We start from the raw sequence: 13,632 nt of genomic DNA, 5'->3' as shown, positions 1-13,632 counted from the left end.
CAGTTGTGTTTCTGTACATCACCAAGGAACAATTCCCCCCCCCCAAAAAAAATTCCATTTATAATAGCATCCAGAAGAATAAAATACAATTCTTATGAATTGTATTCTGATTGGGATATAGAGTTTTATGGTTTATGCAAGTTGCATCTCTCAGGTATGCATTTGATCAGAGCATTCACCAAGGAAGGTGAAGGACTTGCACACTGAAAAGTATAAAACTACTGAATAAAATTTGAAAAGACCCAACTTAATATGAAATTCCATGGTTATGTATCAGAAAACTTAATATTGTTAAGATGGCAGTACTCCCAAAATGACCTACAGATTCAATGCAATCCCTATAAAAATTTTAATGGCCATTTTTGCGTAAATGGAAAGGTTGATCCTCAAATTCACACAGAATTGCATGAGGCCCAAAACAGCCAAAACAATATTCAAAACGGGAAATAAAGTACTACAAGCCTACAATAATCAAAACAGTGTGGTGCTGTCATAAGGACAGACATATATATCAACAGAATAGAGTTGAGAGTCCAGAAATAAACCCAAACACCTATGGTGAGTTGATTTATCAACAAGGGTGCCAAGAACATTCAATGGGGAAGAAACTGTATCTTCAGAAAATGGTGCTGGAATTGGAAAACGACATGCAAAAGAATAAAGTTGGTCCCCTACCTCACTCCATATACAAAGATTAATTTGCTCAAATGGATCAATTACCTATATATAAGAGCCAAAAGTATAAAACTATTAGAAGAAAGCAGGGGTAAATCTTTATGAGCTTGGATTTGGCAATGGATTCTTAGAACTACCTCTAAAGCACAAGCAACAAAAGAAAAATAGATCAATTAGATTTCACAAAAATTAAAACCTTTGCAAATCAAAGGATATTATCAATAAAGTGAAAAGCAACCTACAGAATGGGAGAAAATATTTACAAATCATATCTCATAAGGGTTTAGTATTCAGAATATACAAAAAATGCTCAGCCAGGTGCAGTGGCTTGCTCCTGTAATCCCAGCACTTTGGGAGGCTGAGGCAGGCTCATCACTTGAGTCCAGGAGTTGGAGATCAGCCTGGGCAACATGGCAAAACCCTGTCTTTACAAAAAATATAAAAATTAGCTGAACATGGTGGTTCACACCTGAAGTCTCACCTACTCAGGAGGCTGAGATAGGAGGATTGATTGAGCCCCAGAGGCAGAGGTTGCAGGGAGCCGAGATCACACTACTACACTCCAGCTTGGGTGACAGAGCGAGACCCTGTCTCAAAAATAAAAATAAAAATAAAAAAAAATTGTGACTCGACAACAAAAATACAAACAATTCAATTTAAAAATTGATAGTGGGCCGGGCGCGGTGGCTCAAGCCTGTAATCCCAGCACTTTGGGAGGCCGAGACGGGCGGATCACGAGGTCAGGAGATTGAGACCATCCTGGCTAATACGGTGAAACCCCGTCTCTACTAAAAAATACAAAAAACTAGCCAGGCGACGAGGCGGGCGCCTGTAGTCCCAGCTACTGGGGAGGCTGAGACAGGAGAATGGCGTGAACCCGGGAGGCAGAGCTTGCAGTGAGCTGAGAGCTGGCCACTGCACTCCAGCCTGGGCGGCAGAGCAAGACTCCGTCTCAAAAAAAAAAAAAAAAAAAAAAAAAAAATTGATAGTGGATTTGAATAGTTCTCCAGAGAAGATGTATAAATAGCCTACATTCACATAGAAATGTTCAACTTTATTGGTCATTAAAGAAATTTAAGTCAAAATCACAATGAAATGCCGTTTCACACCCAGTAGGATTACTATAACTTAAAAAATTGAAAATAGTAAGTGTTGGTAGGTATGTGAAGAAATAGGAATCCTGGTACATTACAGTTTGGAATGTAAAATCATGCAGCCACTGTGGAAAACAGCTTGGTGGTTCCTCCAAAAGTAAAACTGGATTACCTTAATGACCCAATAATTCTAGGTATATCAATAGAAATGAAAACATATGTTCACATAGAAACTTGTCTATGAATGTTTGTAGTAGCATTACTCATAACAACCCAAAGGTGGAAACAATCCAAATGCCTGTCAGCAGATGAATGGATAAACAAACAGTGGTATATACATATAATGGAATACTATTCAGCCATTAAAAAGAATGAAATGACTTTGGGAGGCCGAGACGGGCGGATCACGAGGTCAGGAGATCGAGACCATCCTGGCTAACACGGTGAAACCCCGTCTCTACTAAAAATACAAAAACTAGCCGGGCGAGGTGGCGGGCGCCTGTAGTCCCAGCTACTCGGGAGGCTGAGGCAGGAGAATGGTGTAAACCCGGGAGGCGGAGCTTGCAGTGAGCTGAGATCTGGCCACTGCACTCCAGTCTGGGCGACAGAGCGAGACTCCGCCTCAAAAAAAAAAAAAAAAAGAATGAAATGGCTGACTGAGGTAGCTCATGCCTGTAATCCCACCAGTTTCGGAGTCTGAAGTAGGCAGATCGCTTGAGCCCAAGAGTTTGAGACCAGCTTGGGAAGCATGGCAAAAGCCTATCTCTACAAAAAATACGAAAATTAGCTGGACATGGTGGCATGTCTATAATCCTAGGTAGTTGGGAGGCTGAGGTGGGAGGATTAATTGAATCTGGGAATTCAAGGCTACAATGAGCCATGATTGGATCACTACACTCCAACCTCAGCAACAGATATTGTCTCAAAAAAAAAAAAAAAAAAAAGAATGAAGTACTGATATGTGCTACAATGGATGAACCTCAAAAATTTTTATGTTATGTGAAAGTAGCCAGACATAGAAGGTTACATACCTATGATTTCTTTTCTTTTCTTTTCTTTTCTTTTGGAGATGGACACTCACTCTGTCACCCAGGCTGGAGTGCAGTGGCGTGATCTTGGCTCACTTCAACCTCTGCCTCCCAGGTTCAAGCGATTCTCATTATTCCTATCATTATTTTCATTATTTCTTCTCATTATTTCCTATCATACATGATAATAAATAGGAATAAAACCTCTCTTATTGTTCCCCCACAGCTGAGCATAGGCACATAATAGAGAAAGTTCCAGCAGGTGAGTTCTGAGAGCAACAGCATAGCACAATGAGAAAAAAGCCATTCTCTGGAGAGAGACATCAAACATTCTGAAGAAACTGTGGCAGTTCCAGGATTTTAACAGATCTGTCCATAGCAAACAAGAACAAGGATTGCTGGAACCATGCAACTAGAGTTGTTGAAGACTGTACAGGAAACAGGAAGTTTGAGGTACTGGGGATAGGGAGACAGAACCTCCTGCAATCAATAGGTCTGATATAAGAAATACACCACCCACATGCAGACTGGTCAGTCAACCACAGAAGAATATCAGATCCTGAAGGGAGGCAGAGGAAGAGGACATCACAGAGACAGTCCTTTTAAAGCCCCATATTACTAATGGTTTCACCAATTGAGTAAGAAACAATGGATAATAATGGTTGAAACACAAAGCATCACATCTATAGTTCATCATATATAATTGTGCTTAAGTTGACTGCAGTAAACTGTGGCTCACATGACAGAATGATCTTAATTATTTTCGATTAGTTTATTTTGTGGTTAATCTAAAGTCCTGAGTAAAATAATTCATGGTAGCATTGCCACAAAGACATGTGGAAACTGAAAACTGTAGGCATAATTCTGGGGTCCAGGATGGGCAGCTGAAGAGAGCAGCCCCTCTATAGATGACACCTAAATAAGCCCTCTTTGAGCATGTGTGATCCTTCATGTCTGATAATCTGTGGATCCAGGGCTCATGGACATTTAAAAGAAAGGCATGCCTTTTTAGGCAGCTTCTCAGCATGTTACTGATGACATGCTTCAAGATTTCTTGTACAGAATCTGATGATTCTTAAATAAATTAGAATCCCAATAGTTTTGTTAGTCAGTATTCATTTTCTAGTCACTAAGAGCTAAGCCTTGAGGAATAAAATTCCAACTAAGAAGAATAAAAAAAACGGGAATGGTGCCCTTGAAATACTAGTTCTTTATCCCTAGGATTTTATTGTAATTAGAATATTATGTATATAATTTATTATATATATATTTAAATTTCATTACTTCAAAAGGTAAGGCAGTCTCCAAGAAAAATTAAACGCCATCTATATGAATGTCCAAATTTTCAAGAACGATTTCATAGCCTGGTTGAAAATTGCGTGCTCTCTCCATCACCTTGCAATTGGAAGAACTGCAAAATCATGAATAATACAAAAGGATGTTAAACTTTTCAACAAATCCAGATGGGTACCAATGTCATTGACAATTCCTGAGAATTACGTTGATTGCTGCTTCAGACCTAGGAGCCTGAATTGAATATCACTTACCAGTTGGAACCTATTGGCTTAAGTGATGACAGTTTCTACAATACCATTGGTATCTATATTGTTTACTTTTAAAATTGTACAGACATTAAGTTTGTATTTTTGTCAAATAAAAAAGTCCAAACTTTAACATTCAGTCATTTCCCTTGCTAGCCTTCTATTTCTTCTCCCTTATCATGTAGATTTTGGTGCAATAGAATGATGGATTGGGAACCAGAGGCCAGTTTCAACACTAACCTTTGCTGGGACCTTGCAAATCTCTTCTTCATTTTGCATCTCAGTTGTCCCTTCTGCAAAATGAGAGAGTTGGACAAGATGTCCCTTTCAGCCATGATTCTAGGGTTTCCATTGTTCCACACAGTCACTGGATGAAGAGACATCGCCAATGCAAAGACTGAGCCGCCATGAGAACTCATGTTATGTCTTGCAAGACTTGAGGCTGGGCATAATGGAGGCCTAAAGTCTTCACTTCCAATCTTAGGTAGCAGGGAAATATGTCCACTTGTGGGTTATGCTGCTCATCATCCCTCTAATCCCTGTCTACCCACACCATGCTATGTCCTGGATATTCAGAGTCAGGGCTTGTCAACACAGAAGACTCGCACACTTGTGTGATGCTTTTGCCGATCCTGTTCCTTTGACAGAAGATCCTTCTGCTTCTCTACCTAGCAAACTCTCACTCATTCTTTTCATTTTGTCTTTTAATTTTATATTTTGACATAATTTCACATTTGGAGAAAAAATGCAGAATCAGTACAAAGAATCCTCATGTACCTTTTACACAGATCCCCAAAATGTTAACTTTTTACCACACTCCTCTCTCTCTCTCTCCCTCTAGCTCCCAGAATTTTTCTTCTGAGCCACTTAAGCATCAGTTTCAGACATGATGCCCCTTTACTCCAGATACTTCAGTGTGTTCAACCTGAAAAATAAAACCAAGGTGGTCCCCTACATAACCATAATGTAAATATAAAAATCAGGGAAATAACGTTAATATAGTACTGTCCTCTAACCTAGATCTGGATGTTGGATGTTGCCAGTTGTTCCTTTAATGTGGTACAGTAACTCAGTGTTTCTTTGCATTTCCTGACACTGATAGTTTTGAAAAGTCCATTATTTTGTAGAATGTCCCCCAATTTGTTTTTGATAGTTTTCTCATGTTTATATTCAAGTTATGTAGTTTTGATGGGAATACCATAGAAGTTACATGCTGTTTTTCCTCAATGAATCATGTCTCACTTTTTTTTGTTTAGATGAAAGTCCTTCAATCTCTTACTCCCACTCCCCTCCTAAGATGTGAATAACCATCGTTACCAATTGGCATTAGTGCAGTATTTTGTCTATGTATCTATGTACACAGATATCTACATACAGACACACATGTACCCTTTAAAAACATAAAAATGGGTTGGGTTCAGTGCCCCCTGTCTGTAATCCCAGTAGTTTGGGTGGCCGAGGTGGGTGGATCACTTGAGGCCAGGAGTTCAAGACCAGCCTGGCCAACATGGTAAAACCCTGTCTTTACTAAAAATACAAAAATTAGCTGAGCGTGGTGGCAGGTGCTGGTAGTACCTGCTACATGGGAAGCTGAGGCAGGAGAATCACTTGAGTGGGGGAGGTGGAGGTTGCAGTGAGCTGAGATCATGCCATTGCACTCCAGCCTGGGCAGCAGAGCAAGACTCTGTCACAAAAAAAAATAAAACCTTTCCCCTCCGGCCTCTACCAGTGCTGCTGCGCCCTGCGGAGCTCCGAACACGTGCGCAGAGGCCAGCTGTGGCAGATGCAACTGCAGGATGACTTGAAAGTAGGGCATCCTTCACCCATTTGAAGAGAGGAAATAGTGGCAGGTGACAGTCTGCATGTGTGGTTTTCAGATACCTTCACCTGAATATCATCTACCTCCATCATGACCCCAGATGTCTGACAGCCCTGTGTGACACCAAGATAAGTAATAGTTGTCTGCTGGTTCTCAGCTTGAAGAAGATTCTGCAGTCCTTATTGATCCTTTTTCTTGGCGTTACCATTTTTTTGAAGCAAAGTTAACCTAGCTTTCTAGTTTGAGCTTTCTTTTTGGCCGTCTTTAAAAAAAATTTTTTTTAAATCTATAAAATAGACAAGAGCTAGTTCCACAATGTCCAAGTCATTCCAGCAGTCATCTCTCGGTAGGGACTCACAGGGTCATGGGCGTGACCTGTCTGCAGCAGGAATAGGCCTTCTTGCTGCTGCTACCCAGTCTTTAAGTATGCCAGCATCTCTTGGAAGGATGAACCAGGGTACTGCACGCCTTGCTAGTTTAATGAATCTTGGAATGAGTTCTTCATTGAATCAACAAGGAGCTCATAGTGCACTGTCTTCTGCTAGTACTTCTTCCCATAATTTGCAGTCTATATTTAACATTGGAAGTAGAGGTCCACTCCCTTTATCTTCTCAACACCGTGGAGATGCAGACCAGGCCAGTAACATTTTGGCCAGCTTTGTCTGCTAGAGACTTAGATGAACTGAGTCGTTATCCAGAGGACAAGATTACTCCTGAGAATTTGCCCCAAATCCTTCTACAGCTTAAAAGGAGGAGAACTGAAGAAGGCCCTACCTTGAGTTATGGTAGAGATGGCAGATCTGCTACACGGGAGCCACCATACAGAGTACCTAGGGATGATTGGGAAGAAAAAAGGCACTTTAGAAGAGATAGTTTTGATGATCGTGGTCCTAGTCTCAACCCAGTGCTTGATTATGACCATGGAAGTCGTTCTCAAGAATCTGGTTATTATGACAGAATGGATTATGAAGATGACAGATTAAGAGATGGAGAAAGGTGTAGGGATGATTCTTTTTTTGGTGAGACCTCGCATAACTATCATAAATTTGACAGTGAGTATGAGAGAATGGGACGTGGTCCTGGCCCCTTACAAGAGAGATCTCTCTTTGAGAAAAAGAGAGGCCCTCCTCCAAGTAGCAATATTGAAGACTTCCATGGACTCTTACCGAAGGGTTATCCCCATCTGTGCTCTATATGTGATTTGCCAGTTCATTCTAATAAGGAGTGGAGTCAACGTATCAATGGAGCAAGTCACAGTCGTCGATGCCAGCTTCTTCTTGAAATCTACCCAGAATGGAATCCTGACAATGATACAGGACACACAATGGGTGATCCATTCATGTTGCAGCAGTCTACAAATCCAGCACCAGGAATTCTGGGACCTCCACCTCCCTCGTTTCATCTTGGGGGACCAGCAGTTGGACCAAGAGGAAATCTGGGTGCTGGAAATGGAAACCTGCAAGGACCTAGACACATGCAAAAAGGCAGAGTGGAAACTAGCAGAGTTGTTCACATCATGGATTTTCAACGAGGGAAAAACTTGAGATACCAGCTATTACAGCTGGTGGAACCATTTGGAGTCATTTCAAATCATCTGATTCTAAATAAAATTAATGAGGCATTTATTGAAATGGCAACCACAGAGGATGCTCAGGCTGCCGTGGATTATTACACAACCACACCAGCGTTAGTATTTGGCAAGCCAGTGAGAGTTCATTTATCCCAGAAGTATAAAAGAATAAAGAAACCTGAAGGAAAGCCAGATCAGAAGTTTGATCAAAAACAAGAGCTTGGACGTGTGATACATCTCAGCAATTTGCCCCATTCTGGCTATTCTGATAGTGCTGTTCTCAAGCTTGCTGAGTCTTATGGGAAAATAAAGAATTACGTATTGATGAGGATGAAAAGTCAGGCTTTTATTGAGATGGAGACAAGAGAAGATGCAATGGCAATGGTTGACCATTGTTTGAAAAAAGCCCTTTGGTTTCAGGGGAGATGTGTGAAGGTTGACCTGTCTGAGAAATATAAAAAACTGGTACTGAGGATTCCAAACAGAGGCATTGATTTACTGAAAAAAGATAAATCCCGAAAAAGATCTTACTCTCCAGACGGCAAAGAATCTCCAAGTGATAAGAAATCCAAAACTGATGGTTCCCAGAAGACTGAAAGTTCAACCGAAGGTAAAGAACAAGAAGAGAAGTCCGGTGAAGATGGTGAGAAAGACACAAAGGATGACCAGACAGAGCAGGAACCTAATATGCTTCTTGAATCTAAAGGTGAGCTACTTGTAGATGAAGAAGAAGCAGCAGCCCTGCTAGAAAGTGGCAGTTCAGTGGGAGACGAGACTGATCTTGCTAATTTAGGTGATGTGGCTTCTGATGGGAAAAAGGAACCTTCAGATAAAGCTGTGAAAAAAGATGCAAGTGCTTCAGCAGCAGCAAAGAAAAAGCTTAAAAAGGTGGACAAGATCGAGGAACTTGATCAAGAAAACGAAGCAGCGTTGGAAAATGGAATTAAAAATGAGGAAAACACAGAACCAGGTGCTGAATCTGCTGAGAACGCTGATGATCCCAACAAGGATACAAGTGAAAACGCAGATGGTCAAAGTGATGAGAACAAGGAGGACTATACAATCCCAGATGAGTATAGAATTGGACCATATCAGCCCAATGTTCCTGTTGGTATAGACTATGTGATACCTAAAACAGGGTTTTACTGTAAGCTGTGTTCCCTCTTTTATACAAATGAAGAAGTTGCAAAGAATACTCATTGCAGCAGCCTTCCTCATTATCAGAAATTAAAGAAATTTCTGAATAAATTGGCAGAAGAACACAGACAGAAGAAGGAAACTTAAGATGTGCAAGAAGATTTAATGATTTCAAAGAAAATAATGGTTCTTCGTTTTTAATGTTAACCTTTTTTAAATACAATACTGATAGTTAGAAGAAAACTATTGTACTCTTTTGTTTTAGTGGAGAAATAATAGATGTCTGTTCATGTGTTAAGTGTTATAGCAAAAAAAAATACACATATGGTTAAGTTAATGAATAGTTTTTGTTTTATCAAAATGGCAATGGACAGAAGTACTTTGTAGAGATTGACTTCCTAAGCTACTTAAGACAACTTGCACCACTAAGAAAGAAATGTAGAACCATTTGGAAAAATGAAATTTAGTAGTTCCAAGTTTCAAAGAAATGTCAACATTTTATTCCATTCAATAAAGAACAAAACCAATAGTATTTTTATTACTTTCATCTGAAACATTCCATGTTTTAATCTGAGCCTTGCAGACTTTGATTTGGAGTTTGAACCTCTTTTGGTTGCATTTCATTTTTGGAGAACTTCATTAACGTGAGATTGGCGATTCAAATGCAGGTGCAGTTTTCTGTTAATGTCATGCTGTTGTTTAGGTAATAAGAAATATTAAGTAATTGGCTTTAGATTTTGTAATTTTTTCCCTGTGTTCCTGCTAGATTTCGTATTCTAGTAGTCAATGTATTTTCAGTGAAATGTAAAAATATTCCCGTTCTCTTTGACCAGTATTAATTTTTGAGATCTTACTGCTTGTCACTTGAATCCCATAATTGTCATACATCTCTGGTATAAGCAACATTTGATTTTTGAAGTGTGTAGACCATCTCTTCATATTTTCAAGATGTAATTTTACATTTCTGCATTTTTAAAACAGTTTGGCCATAATCCTAGATGCACGCTTCTAATTCATGTACCTGCACATGTGACCTCTGTGAACAGAAATTTGCATGTATAATTTGTGTTTACTTGTAACTTTCTGGTTATATACTGCTTATATCTGTGGATTCAAGTTACTGAAGTGAATACCAATAAAAAGAAAACCCTAGGCCATGTTCATTGGTTATACATGTTTGGAATGTTAACCAAAAAAAAAAAAAAAAAAAGATTTCACAGTACACCTACTGCTCTGCAATTTACCTTTTTTCATTTACTGTATGTCTTTGTGAATCTTTCTATATCTTTTTGTTGAAGCTGGGTCTACAGGCGTGTGCCACCATGCCCGGCTAATTTTTGTATTTTTAGTAGAGATGGGGGTTTTGCCATGTCGGCCAGGCTGGTCTCCACCTACTGGGCTCAAGTGATCCTCCCACCTCAGCCTCCCAAATAGCTGGGACTACTGATGCACGTCACCATTCCCAGCTAATTTTTGTATTTTTGTTCAGATGGGGTTTTGCCATGTTACCCAGGCTGGTCTGGAACTTCTGGGCTCAAGCAGTCTGCCTTCCTAAGCCTACCAAAGTGCTAGTATTATAGGTGTGAGCCACTGTGCCAGGCCAAAAGTGGCATTTTTAAAAAAAATAGTATAAGTATGTCCTTGTTTAGGTCGTTCCCTACTAATGAATATTTGTTTCCATTTTTTTCTATCACAATGTTTGTACATAAATTTAAGAACATACCTCATTTATGATTGTGATAGATGCTATCAAATAGCTCTCCTAACACACTTTTCCAGTTTGTATTCTCATCTACTGTGCATGAGATAATTTGTGTTTTTCTGACTGTTGGTGATGTGGAGCACCTATTCATGGCCTTTGAGTTTCCTGTTCTGTGAATTGCCTGTTAGTGGTCTTTGCTGTGAGAATGCTGAATTGTCGGTCTTTTTCTGACTACTTATTTCTCCAGGCCTCACTCAACTCTGTTCCTCTGCAGAGGCTTCTCCATTTCCCCTAATCAGCCACCACCCCCTCCTCTGCTGTCCCACAACACTGTTCACACCGTGCCCAGGCCTTCATTTACCAACCATTCCATACAGAATCTACTTATTCCAAGTGTCCACTGTGAGCCCTCTCTGTGCTTGGCCTTGGCCTAGGTGCTGGGTGGAAAGACATGAGCCAGTCATCATAGACTCCATGCTAAAGTTCAGTTTTGAAATGCAGCTTTGAGCATAGAAAAGAGCATGAGTTTTAGATCTAGACATAACTTGAGTTGAATTCCAGCTTCACCACTTCCCAGCTGTATAATTCAGAGCAAGTCACTTGATCATTCAAAGTCTCCATTTCCATACTAGTGAGGTGGGGCTAATCCCTCCCTTAGAGAGTCACTTGAAGCTGGACAAGAGACAATATATCTGAAGTGGTTAGCAAGGGCCCATTTACACAGTAGGCTTGCAGTGAATGAATGGTAGTTGAAAGGCAGCTGTTAAGAGGTCAAAATCAGTTAGTTCTCAGAGGTTCTAGGAGCCATTAATAAACTGGAAAATAAAAAGGAAGGAGGTAGCTCCTCTGTTTGCAATGCAAAGGATATGGATGAGTGCCGCTTGCCCAGATCCTGCTACAGAATATCCTTTACCTTTCCTGATCTCTGCAGCAGATTTCTGCTTTGTCCTGGCCCCTGTCCCAATTCAGCTGTGCACTGTTGATGTACTACTGCCACTGCTGTGGGAAGAACAGGTGCTTCCCTTCTCAAATAAATGTTGGTCTAGGCCGGGCACGGTGGCTCACGCCTGTAATCCCAGCACCTTGGGAGGCTGAGGCAGGCGGATCACGAGGTTAGGAGATCAAGACCATCCTGGCTAACATGGTGAAACCCTGTCTCTACTAAAAATACAAAAAATAACCCGGGCATTTGTGGCGGGCACCTGTAGTCCCAGCTACTCAGGAGGCTGAGGCAGGAGAATGGCGTGAACCTGGGAGGTGGAGCTTGCAGTGAGCCGAGATCCTGCCACTGCACTCCAGCCTGGGTGACAGAGCGAGACTTCGTCGCAAAAAAAAAATCCACAAAGTGTTGTCGAAATTTAAAATATTATAATAGATGTATAGGAGTAATCCTGGCAATATATTTTTAAATTTTTAAAAAGGTGACATTTATTTTACATAATACATATTACCAAAACAAACAATGAGTAATCTGTGATGTGCTTCTATGCCTGTTTACTTTTCTGGAAAGTGGTTCTCCAATTTTACCTTTTCATAGTACCTTGTCCTTCTCCTTCCCAGCACTTACCCTATAATGTTAATTAAATGTTCTAATTCTTTTCTGGCCAAACTCCTAGACTATAACTGTTTTCCTAGCTAGACTCCTATCTCTATGAGATCAGTGACTTAAAAATTTACAACTTTTCTGCACTTTCTAACACCGTCTTTTAACAGATAGATGTTCAGTAAACGTTGGTCAAAACAAAATCACACTTGTCTTGAGGAGAATTGAAATAGGCCAGTTAATTGGCAGTGTTTCATTATGAGAGGAGAAAAATATTTCAGAGCAGTCTAAGTTACGTTAAAGGTAAGCAAAAATATTTTTCTTTTTTAATTAAAGATATGGGATCTCTCATCCAGGCTGGAGTGCAGTGGTGTGATCGCAGCTCACTATGACCTTGAACATTCAGGCTCAAGCAATCTTCTTACCTTGGCCTCCTTAGTAGCTAGGAATACAATTGTGTGCCACCACACCTGGCTAATTTTTACTATTTAAAATTTCTTATTTATTTTTATAAAAAGTTCTTTTAAAATTATTTTTATATAATTTTTTAATTAAAAAGGATCTTATTTTAAATATAGATGGGGTCTCCTTATGCTGCCCAGGCTGGTCTCCAACTCCTGAGCTCAAGCGATCCACCTGCCTCAGCCTCCCAAAGTGATGGGATTACAGCCATGAGGCACCGTCCTTGAGCTTGAAACATTTTTGTTCAGACGGTCTCATTCTGGAGTGCAGTAGTGCGATTTCGGCTCACTGCAGCCTCGACCTCCACAACTCAAACCTCAGCCAGGTACAGCTGGGACTGCAGGCGTGGGCGACCACGCCCGGTTAATTTTTTTTTTTTTTTTGAGACGGAGTTTCTTGCTGCCCAAGGTGGAGTGCAATGGCGCATTCTCGGCTCACTGCAACCTCCGCCTCCCGGGTTCAAGCGATTCTCCTGTCTTAACCTCACGAGTGGCTAGGATTACAGGCATGCGCCATCACGCCCGGCTAATTTTGTATTTTTACTAGAGACGGGGTTTCTTGCCATGTTGGTCAGGCTGGTCTCGAACTCCTGACCTTAGGTGATCCACCCGCCTCGGCCTCCCAAAGTGCTGGGATTACAGGTGTGAGCCACCGCACCCAGCCGCCCAGTTAATTTTTTAAATTTTTTGTAGAGACAGCCTCATGCTATATTGCCCCGGCTGGTTTTGAATTCTCTGCCTTTAGCGATCCTTTCACTTTGGGCTCCCAAAAAGGTGACAGCTACCCCATCAGCCAGGCAGGCGTTCAAAATTTATCAGACCCAGACAGACCTGAGTATGAGACTTCAGTTAGCACCATCCCATGCAGGTGGTGGTGAGGGGGGATGGGGGTGGGGTGTGTGTGTGTGGCAATTGTTTGAAGGCATTTTTTTCTTTTCTTCCCTGTACATGCATCACCCTTTATCTTCGTGTTCCTAGAATTTGTGATAGAAAGAACAATGTGTAGCCAATGGATAGCTTATGTTATTTTAGTGTAAATTCTTGGTATACAGTTTAGCAAAA

At 40.7% G+C, this 13,632-nt stretch overlaps 1 pseudogene across 1 annotated transcript; it reads left to right on the top strand.

Moving 5' to 3' along the window:
• The first annotated feature begins 6,041 nt into the window (after positions 1–6,041).
• On the top strand, positions 6,042–10,074 carry LOC104667511 (annotated as a pseudogene). Its single transcript, XR_748686.2, has one exon. The product of XR_748686.2 is annotated as a matrin-3 pseudogene (transcript).
• Positions 10,075–13,632: the final 3,558 nt, after the last annotated feature.

Source organism: Rhinopithecus roxellana, chromosome 16 (genome assembly GCF_007565055.1).
Source record: "Rhinopithecus roxellana isolate Shanxi Qingling chromosome 16, ASM756505v1, whole genome shotgun sequence".
NCBI lineage: Eukaryota > Metazoa > Chordata > Mammalia > Primates > Cercopithecidae > Rhinopithecus > Rhinopithecus roxellana.
This window is presented reverse-complemented; position numbering and strand designations above follow the sequence as displayed.